General features: G+C 42.2%; 1 pseudogene; it reads left to right on the top strand.

Annotated features, from left to right (window-relative positions):
* Positions 1-7,317: 7,317 nt before the first annotated feature.
* LOC122225888 lies at positions 7,318-8,233 on the top strand (annotated as a pseudogene).
* The last annotated feature ends 613 nt before the right edge of the window (positions 8,234-8,846 follow it).

Here is an 8,846-nt window from a genome sequence, read left to right as displayed (position 1 = left end):
CACAGAGAGGCAGCTACCGTGTGTTAGATGTCTTCTTAGTTTAATTTCTGATGCACCATCATTTTTAGGAAGCTTCCAGATGATATTTAGCTTGGTTTGACCAAAGCAGGAGCCTGTAGAGTATCTTAGAATGACTATACTGATAACAGGATTTCCAGTTTTAGAATTGGAAACTAAAAAAATGTCACTTACTTTAATCTCCCTTCCAATGTAGAAATATCTTCTTTAATATACCTGATGAATGCTCATTTGGCCTCTACAGAACAACATTCTTAGGGAAGGGAGCTACTTTATTATCTTCCAGGCAGCCTTTCCCATGGAGGGCTCCACAATTATTCAAAAATTCTCCTTTATAACGATCCGTTCCTACCTCTCCTGTAACATCCACCAACTGTTCTTTGGTCAGCCTGTTTTCTGTAGCAAAGCAGAATGTCTACACTCTCCAAGTGATAACAATGATCACACTGTCAAGCGACATTCTCAGAGGTCTTCTTTGCCCGGCTGAATGGCTTTCCTGTTCTAGCTGTTAAGACACCCTCACCTGGGGCGTCTTGGTGGCTCATTCGGTTAAATGTCCGACCGACTTCGGCTCAGGTCACCATCTTGCGATCTGTGGGATGGAGCCCGGCGACAGGCTCTGTGCTGATAGCTTGGAGCCTGGAGCCTGCTTCTGATTCTGTATCTCCCCCTCGCTCTGCCCCTCCCCATGCACATTCTGTCTCCCTTTCTCTCAAAAATAAATAGACATTAAAAAAAATTTTTTTAATTAAAAAAAGGACACCCTTACCATGTGGTTATGCAGGAACTGAACAAAATATTCTAGATTTGGCCAGTTCAGCGCAATAAAGTGAGACTTCTACACTCTATGATATTTTTCCACAGCATATTATACCTTTAGTTAGTGCTGTACTTAAAAAAGTTAATTCTTTGCATGGGCATTATTTTTAAGCTGGGCCACCTCAGTGATGTACCTAAACACAATTCATGTTATGAACTCAGCACTTTACATTTATGGAAGTTATACATCACATTCCCATTATTGATGCATTATATTTTGAGTACTTATTTTGAGATTCATCATGTTCAATTAATTTTTTAGTTTTGTGGTCCCCCGCCCCCCAAGGCCTCTCTATAGATAGATTTTCAAGACTGAATACAAATATTCAACCAGTTGTAATTTTACTTAGTAGTTTCTTGTGATCATCTACTTGTTTCCTAATATACTTAAAAAAATTTTTTTTAATGTTTATTTTCAAGAGAGAGAGAGAGAAAGAGGGGAAGAAAAAGAGGAAAACACAGAATCTATAGCAGGCTTCAGACCCTGAGCTGTCAGCATAGAGACCAACGTGGGGCTTGAACCCACGAACCACGAGGTCATGACCTGAGCTGAAGTCGGATGCTTAACTGGCTGAGACACCCAGGCACCCCCTACTTATAACCTACTTATAAATGTTGTATTTAATAATTTATTCTAGAATTTTGTCCTGGGAAAAAGTTAACAATCAGTAGTTTCTATCTGATAGCCATCTTCTCCTACTTATTGAAATTCAGGGTATTTTCTTAACACTTCTTTCAATACCCATCCTATTCACTTTGATATCACATGGATGCCGTCACAGGAATCTTCCAATCCTAGTCATATCCTGTTAAATAATTTGTCTGGTTCTTTAGTGCACTGCTGTCCAATAGAAACATGATGAAAAACACAAAAGTGGGTGACTTATATGATTAAAAACTTTCTAATAACGACATTGAAAAAGTGGGGAAAAAAAGTGAAATTAATTTTAACCTTGTATCTCCAAATTATCATTCCAACATCAAATCTGCATAAAATTCTTAGTGCTATATTTTCATTTTTTATACTGTCTCTTCCAAATCTAGTGTGTGACTTCCTAACAGTAAATCTTAATATGTACTAGACACGTTTTCAGTGCTCACAGGCCCACAGGGCTAGCAGAGATCACACCGAATCACCCAGGTAGAGACGTATGCTCGTTTCAGGTGCCCGGACATTATTGTTGTTATTATTATCATGCATTATTTTATCTTGTATTTAATTCCCACTTTCATGATATTTATTCTACCTATTTCAGCATGAAGTTCTCATTCACAGTCAAGAAGGCAAGAGCTAAACAGGGATGGAGAGGCTGGTCTCACTTTCTCTTTGTCTGTGAATATTAACGAGGGTACCTTTTACAGTTAAAAAGCATAAAGAAAGCTCGTTAAGGGCAACAACATCCCCTAGCCCGCAACTCTCTCTAGAACCACAAAATGGGTATGTTACAGAGGCCTGGGAACTAATTCTCTCCAGATGTTTGCAAAGCGAGCAAGACCAAAATGTGGAAACTGAAATTACTAAACACTTAATAAGGAGCTGATGGAACCGAGGCCCCAGGGTTGGCTCAGCAATAAGTGAAACACAGAGACCCTGTTTGTTCAGAGGAACTTCAAAGCGCCCTATAAACTCCTAGGAAAGGTGAGAGGCAAAAACGCTACAGAGAATCCAGCATTCCTGCAAAGTCAAACTGGGGACTAACTTGAGATGCTTTTCCTGGTGCTTAAGAAGAAGACTGAGGGGCAGGTCTGGTAAGCAGATGTTTGACTTTTGTTTATGCCCATTCTTACATACAGTATGTGCATGTTGGGTATAGGCGTTTCTCTAGCTAGCCCAAAGGGGATAAACCAATTAAACATTAGTTAAAAAAAAAAATAGAAAGAGAAAATGCCTTTTCTGTACTAAGTATTCTCCACACCAAAACCATAAAATTGCTAATGAGACATAGTTGATCCAAATAAAGTTGGTTATATTTATCTTCATTTTTTTCTTTCTTCCCTCCCTTTAATAGTGGGAGAAACAACATGGAACTTTGGCTAAGATCATAATTAAAGAGGAAGAAAAGAGACTAATTAATCAAAAGGGGTATCCGTTGCAAGTCTGACACAGTATCTCTTTGGTCACTGGTTACCCAGCAAGAGAAAGGCTTCCAGGATCCCATCCTATAGCTGTTTTTTTGGTCTTGGTTTTGGGTGTTCATTGGCAAGCACTGTGACCTTCTAGGTATATGCTGTTCACCTTTTATATCTTTCTTTGGGGTTCAAAGAAAGAATGGAACAATGGTAGCTTAAAAGGAAGACAAGAAAAGTGATCAAAAGTGACCCATTGCCTAAGCAAAATAGCTGCCACGGAGGAGGGTGGAGAGTGGTGGAGAATGACTCTCATTGTAGAGTTACTAAGAGATAGAAAAACAGTTCTGGCAGCGTTAGAAACGGAGGCATCTTCTCCTTGAAGAATCAACAAAGTGGGTCCACCACCTTTTTTTTTCTTTTTTTTAAGAACAGAATTACGTAACATTACATTCAGAATATAATAGTTAAATGCATAGTCTCTTTGGACTGAGGTAGACCTAGGTTGGATTCCCAGCTCAGCTGCTTACTAGGTAAGTAATCTTTGAAGTTTTTTTGTCTTTTTTTTTTTTTAAGATTTTTAAATTTTTTTATTTTTGAGGGAGGGAGAGAGAGAGAGAGAGAGAGTGAGAGAGCGAGAGCATGTGCATAAGCAGAGGGAGGGGCAAAGGGAGAAGGAGAGAAGGAGAGAGAGAATCTCACACAGGCTCCATACCCCATGCAGAGCCCCACCCAGCACTCGATCTCATGACCGTGAGATCATGACCTGAGTCGAAATCAAGAGTCGGACATTCAACTGACTGAACCACCCAGGTGTCCCAGTAAACTTTTAGGTTTTTATTTATTTATTTATTTAACATTTTTTTAAACGTTTATTTATTTTTGAGACAGAGAGAGACAGAGCATGAACGGGGGAGGGTCAGAGAAAGGGAGACACAGAATCTGAAACAGGCTCCAGGCTCTGAGCTGTCAGCACAGAGCCCAACGCGGGGCTCGAACCCACGGACCGTGAGATCATGACCTGAGCCGAAGTTGGCCGCTTAACAGACTGAGCCACCCAGGAGCCCCAAACTTTTAGGTTTTTAACCTCTCTTGGGTCTCAATTTCTTCATCTATAAACAGGGCATGAAAATAATACCTTTTTCTTAGGACTGTGGTGAGGACAAACTGAGGTATGCATGCACCTTTGTAGCCCAGTTCCTGGCAGAAAGTGAAATAACTAATGACCTATCAGCCCAGGCTTTATTCAACTCTCTTCCTGCAGAAAGCTATTTTTTTGGTATTCATGATTTGGTAGATTCCACGATTTGCAGACCGATCATTTCCTTTCTTTTCTTTTTAAAATGTTTATTATTTATTATTATTATTATTATTATTATTATTAGAAAGAGAGAGAGCATGAATGGGGAGAAAGGTAGAGGAGAGAGAGAGAGAGAATCCCACTCTGAGCATGGAGCCTGACGCTGGGCTCTATCCCATGACCCTGGGATCATGCCCTGAGCTGAAATCAAAAGTTGGACACTCAACAAACTGAGCTACGCAGGAACCCCTCATTTACCTTCATAATCTCCAAAGGGTGGGTTCATCAAGGTTTGTTCCTTGTACTATCTTTCTTCATACAGAAAAGGAACAGTCTCTGTTGAGTTTTGTACTTGCTGGATTTCTGAACTCCGAGCGTTTACTGGAAGTGTGGTTTTCCGAGATGGAGCACTGGCTAAGGATCCGCACGGCACCCTGCACCCATGTTTCCCTCAGCTCCCCCTTCTCAGTTCTTCTGTGCGAACGGTCAATCAGCGTAATAAAGCATTTCATAAAGTCATGATTTGACAAGAAAAAGATCAATGTAAATACTACACAGACAAATACTGTGAGGAGAAACATCTGGATGTCCACTGCTTGCTTCCTGTTGAGAGAGTTTGGGAATTTGGGGGTTTTAACAGTTGGACAGAGCTAATTTTGGAAACGACTTCACATTTCTACAAAAAAAAAGTGCACACATTTATTACACTTCACTCATCAGATGAGGGAAGCTGGCGGTCAACTTCCCAGGCCTCTCTGAGGACAAAAGAGATTTAATTGGACATGGAGCAGACGGTTTTCCTTCTCTTTCCGCTCCTCACAGCTAGGGCATCCCTTCTCCTTCGTCATGGCTCAGGTTTCCTTGATTTCTTCCTTTCCTGCTTATATTCAGTGTCCTCCAAGTTTCCAGAAATCCCAACTTTAAATTATGGATTTGCCACTGACTGGCTAGCTAATCTTAACAAATCTCTTACTCTGTCTATACCACAGTTTCCTCTTTTGAAAATAAAATTAATCTCTTAAATATGGAGAACAAACAGAGGGTTCCTGGAGGGGGGATGGGCTAAATGGGTAAGGGGCATTAAGGAATCTACCCCTGAAATCATTGTTGCACTATATGCTAACTAACTTGGATGTAACCTAAATAAATTTTAAAAAATAGAAAGAAAAGAAAATTAATAGTAATAATAATTACACTTTACACTCAAATGTCACAGGGTTATATAGATCAAGACTCCTCCCTGTCCTTCCAGTTCCCAGACCATTCAATGTTCTTTCTTGCTTCTATTATCTTAAATTTTTTTTTTTTCTTTTTTCAAGCAGGCACCGGGCTCAGCAAGGAGCCCGATGCAGGGCTCCATCCCATGACCCTGGGATCATGGCCTGAGCTGAAATCAAGAGTCAAATAAATGCCTAACTGACCGAACCACCAAGGTGCCCCTCTATTATCTTTTCATGCAAGATATTCCTTTTCCCTAAAAAACTGTGATTCAGCCTTTTGATGCAGCCCAGATATTACTGGTACTGTGAGAGATTCTTTCTCTCTCCTTCTCAGGTGATAGTGTTGTATGGGGACAGATGGTAGCTACACTTGTGGTGAGCATAGCGTAACGTGCAAACTTGTCGAATCACTACGTTATACACCTGAAACTAATGTCATATTGTGTGTTCGCTGTACTCAGATTTAAAAAAAAAAACACTTCAAAGCACAATTAGTAGCATGGGAAATGCTACTACACATCTTTAGTAAGAAAAAGCAACTTACAAAATAATACAATCCAAATCTGGTAAAATATGATATGTATACATCATTATTTTTTTTTAATAGGATGATACCGGGGACTCTTCTTGTCTCAGACCCCAGGCTATCGCTGCAAAGCTGAAGGAACTCTCACATTCTAAAAAGGAGATGCTAGGTACATAACTGCAGGTGCTATTAAAAGGTAGACCAGATTGTCTTGTAACACCCCACCACCTCAATCAGCCTACAAAAGCAAAGACAGGAAACTCAAAGTCAGTTTGCTTCACTAGGAACTGCCAGTGAGCTATTAGTTGAATAAGAACTCTTCTGTGTTATCTTCATCTCCGTTCCCCGTGAGTTACCCACCTTTCGGGGCAAATGAGAGTAGCCCTAAGAGAATAATTCGTAGAAATTAGGACTGCCTACAGGAGGGGAGCCTGGTTTCACACTCCTTGCTGGATGCTGGCTGAATTATACACACTCCCAGGACCATGGCGGTGCTGCTTGCCATGTCAAGTAGACTGAGAAAGTTCTTGGAGCTTGACACATACTCCCTTTCCTAGAAGGGGGGGTCACATGTGAACCCAGAGAGTTGTGCCTACTTCCTGTCTGAGCACCCTGAGGCCAGAGGAGCAGTTCACAACATCAGGGCAAGCAGAAGAAGCAGCAGCAGAGGAGGTAGTGTGACGCCACCCTTCGGTGTGGAAGGGATGCCTCAGTTTTCCACAGCCCAAGAGAGTATTTTCGAAGGTAACCGGATTTAAAGCTCCTTAAAGGTCACCCCAGCAGAAAATGGTACAGGGTAACTGCAAAAGCTTGGTGTGGAAGATGGCAAGACATCAGCTGGAGTGTGCATCATTCCGACTACTGTCAGGGAGCTTCACATTGCATAGTCCTGGGGGTGCATCCCAATAACCCACACACCCAGTGCTCCAGAGACTGAGGGTGGGGAAGCCTCCAATCACAGACAGGCAGTCTTAGCCAGTGAAAACCTAAGACAGAAGCAGCAGCAGCTAGGAAAGGGTGTTTCTGTCTCTTCCCCTTCCCCCCCCTTCCACCTCCCCTCCAGTGGTGGGAGGAGAACAGACCCAGACACACAACTCCCACTCCCTACTAAGAGTTCCCTGACCTTGACTCATGTCTGTGTTGAGGATTACAAATTGGAGGATGTTGGGGAGAATAGAAGTTCTAATTCCAAGAGAGATTGAAACTTTGATTTAGACTCAATGAAACTTGTCATTATAATTGAAAATGACATTTTCCTTGGGGATCCATTTTGCTCTCAAGATCTCGTTCTTGATGATGGAGGGAGAAAACTTAGATTTGCCAATGAAAAATAATGCAGGCTTTATTTTCATTCATTTCACTTCACAATGTCCAGACCCTTTGATGTCTTGCAAATGAAGAAGGAAGATATCCTTAAATTCCTTGCAGCAGGAACCTACTTAGGTGGCACCAACTCTGACTTCCAAATGGAAAGTACGTCTACAAAAGTTAAAGTGATGGCATCTACATCATAAATCTGAAGGGGACCTGGAAGAAGCTTCCACTGATGGCTTGTGCCATTGCTACCATTGAAAACCCAGTTGGTGTCAGTGTCACGTCCTCCAGGAACACCGGCCAGTGGGCTGTCCTGAATTTTGCTGGTGCCACTGTAGCCACTCCTATTGCTGGGTACTTCACTCCCACAACTTTCAATAACCAGATCCAGGCAGACTTCCAAGAACCACATCTTCGGTGGTTACTGAGCCCAGGGCTGACCACCAGCCTCCCATGGAGGCATCTTATGTTAACCTGCCAACCACTGCTCTGTGTATCACAGACTCTCCTCCATGCTATGTGCACATCGCCATCCTGTGCAACAACAAGGGAGCTCAGTGGGGCTCGTGTGGTACATGATGGTGCGGGAAGTTCTGTGCACCTGCGCCACCATCCCTCATGCACACCCATGGGAGATCATGCCTGATCTATTTCTACAGAGATTCTAAAGAGATAGAAAAGAAAGAGCAGGCCACTGCTGAAAAGGCCATGACCAAGGAGGAATTTCAGGGTGAGTGGACATCTCTAGCCCAAGCAAACTGCTTGAGTTTACTGCTATCGAGCTCAGGTTGCAGACTGGCCTGAAGGCACGCAGGTGGCCTCTGTGCCCATCCAGCAGTTCCATACTGCAGACCAGAGCCCATAGTCTGCCACTGAAGACTGGTCTGCAGCTCTCATTCTCAGACCATTGAATGGGTAAGAACAACACTGGGTGGTGTTAAGCAATTCTTCTACAGGTTCTTAAACTGAATGCAGAAAATAAGATTAATAGAAAATAAAGTTTCTTAAAAAAATAAAAGAAAGAAGAAGAGAAGAGAAGAGAAGAGAAGAGAAGAGAAGAGAAAGAAGAGAAGAGAAGAGAAAGGTAATATAGTCTCTAGGTTTAAAACTGTCCCAGGTAAATGTTCAGCAGATTCTGTTAGTAGGACTATCACGACTGTATCTCCTTCTCAAGTTGTTTCCTGTTCCCCTCCTTATTTCTGTAATGGTGTCTGAGCTTAGGCAGGACCTTACATATCCTCTTCAGAGTGGGAGGAGAAGTCTCTGATCCGTGTACTGCGTCCTCATTTTACAGATGAGAAAATAGAGGTTCGGTAGCCTGTAAGGGTACATAGCAGCCAGTGAGGGGCAGAACTACCTCTGTGGTTGGGCAGAGGTTGATGTACATAAATGCAAGATCACCAGGTAAGTGGATTAGGCAATTGACATGTCAGAAGAATGAGGAGCACACGGCTGGGTTGGGTGGCTGAGGTGCCAGATCTTGATACGTTTGTCAGGACACTCTCAGACTCATATAAAACACACCAGCCTGACACAATTGAAGCACGTCTATATTTCTGAAAGATGAACATGGTCCAATAAA

The sequence above is a fragment of the Panthera leo genome, chromosome C1, assembly GCF_018350215.1.
Source record: "Panthera leo isolate Ple1 chromosome C1, P.leo_Ple1_pat1.1, whole genome shotgun sequence".
In the NCBI taxonomy this organism is placed as follows: Eukaryota; Metazoa; Chordata; class Mammalia; order Carnivora; family Felidae; genus Panthera; species Panthera leo.
Note: the sequence above shows the minus strand (reverse complement) of the source record. Positions and strands in the feature narration are given on the sequence as shown.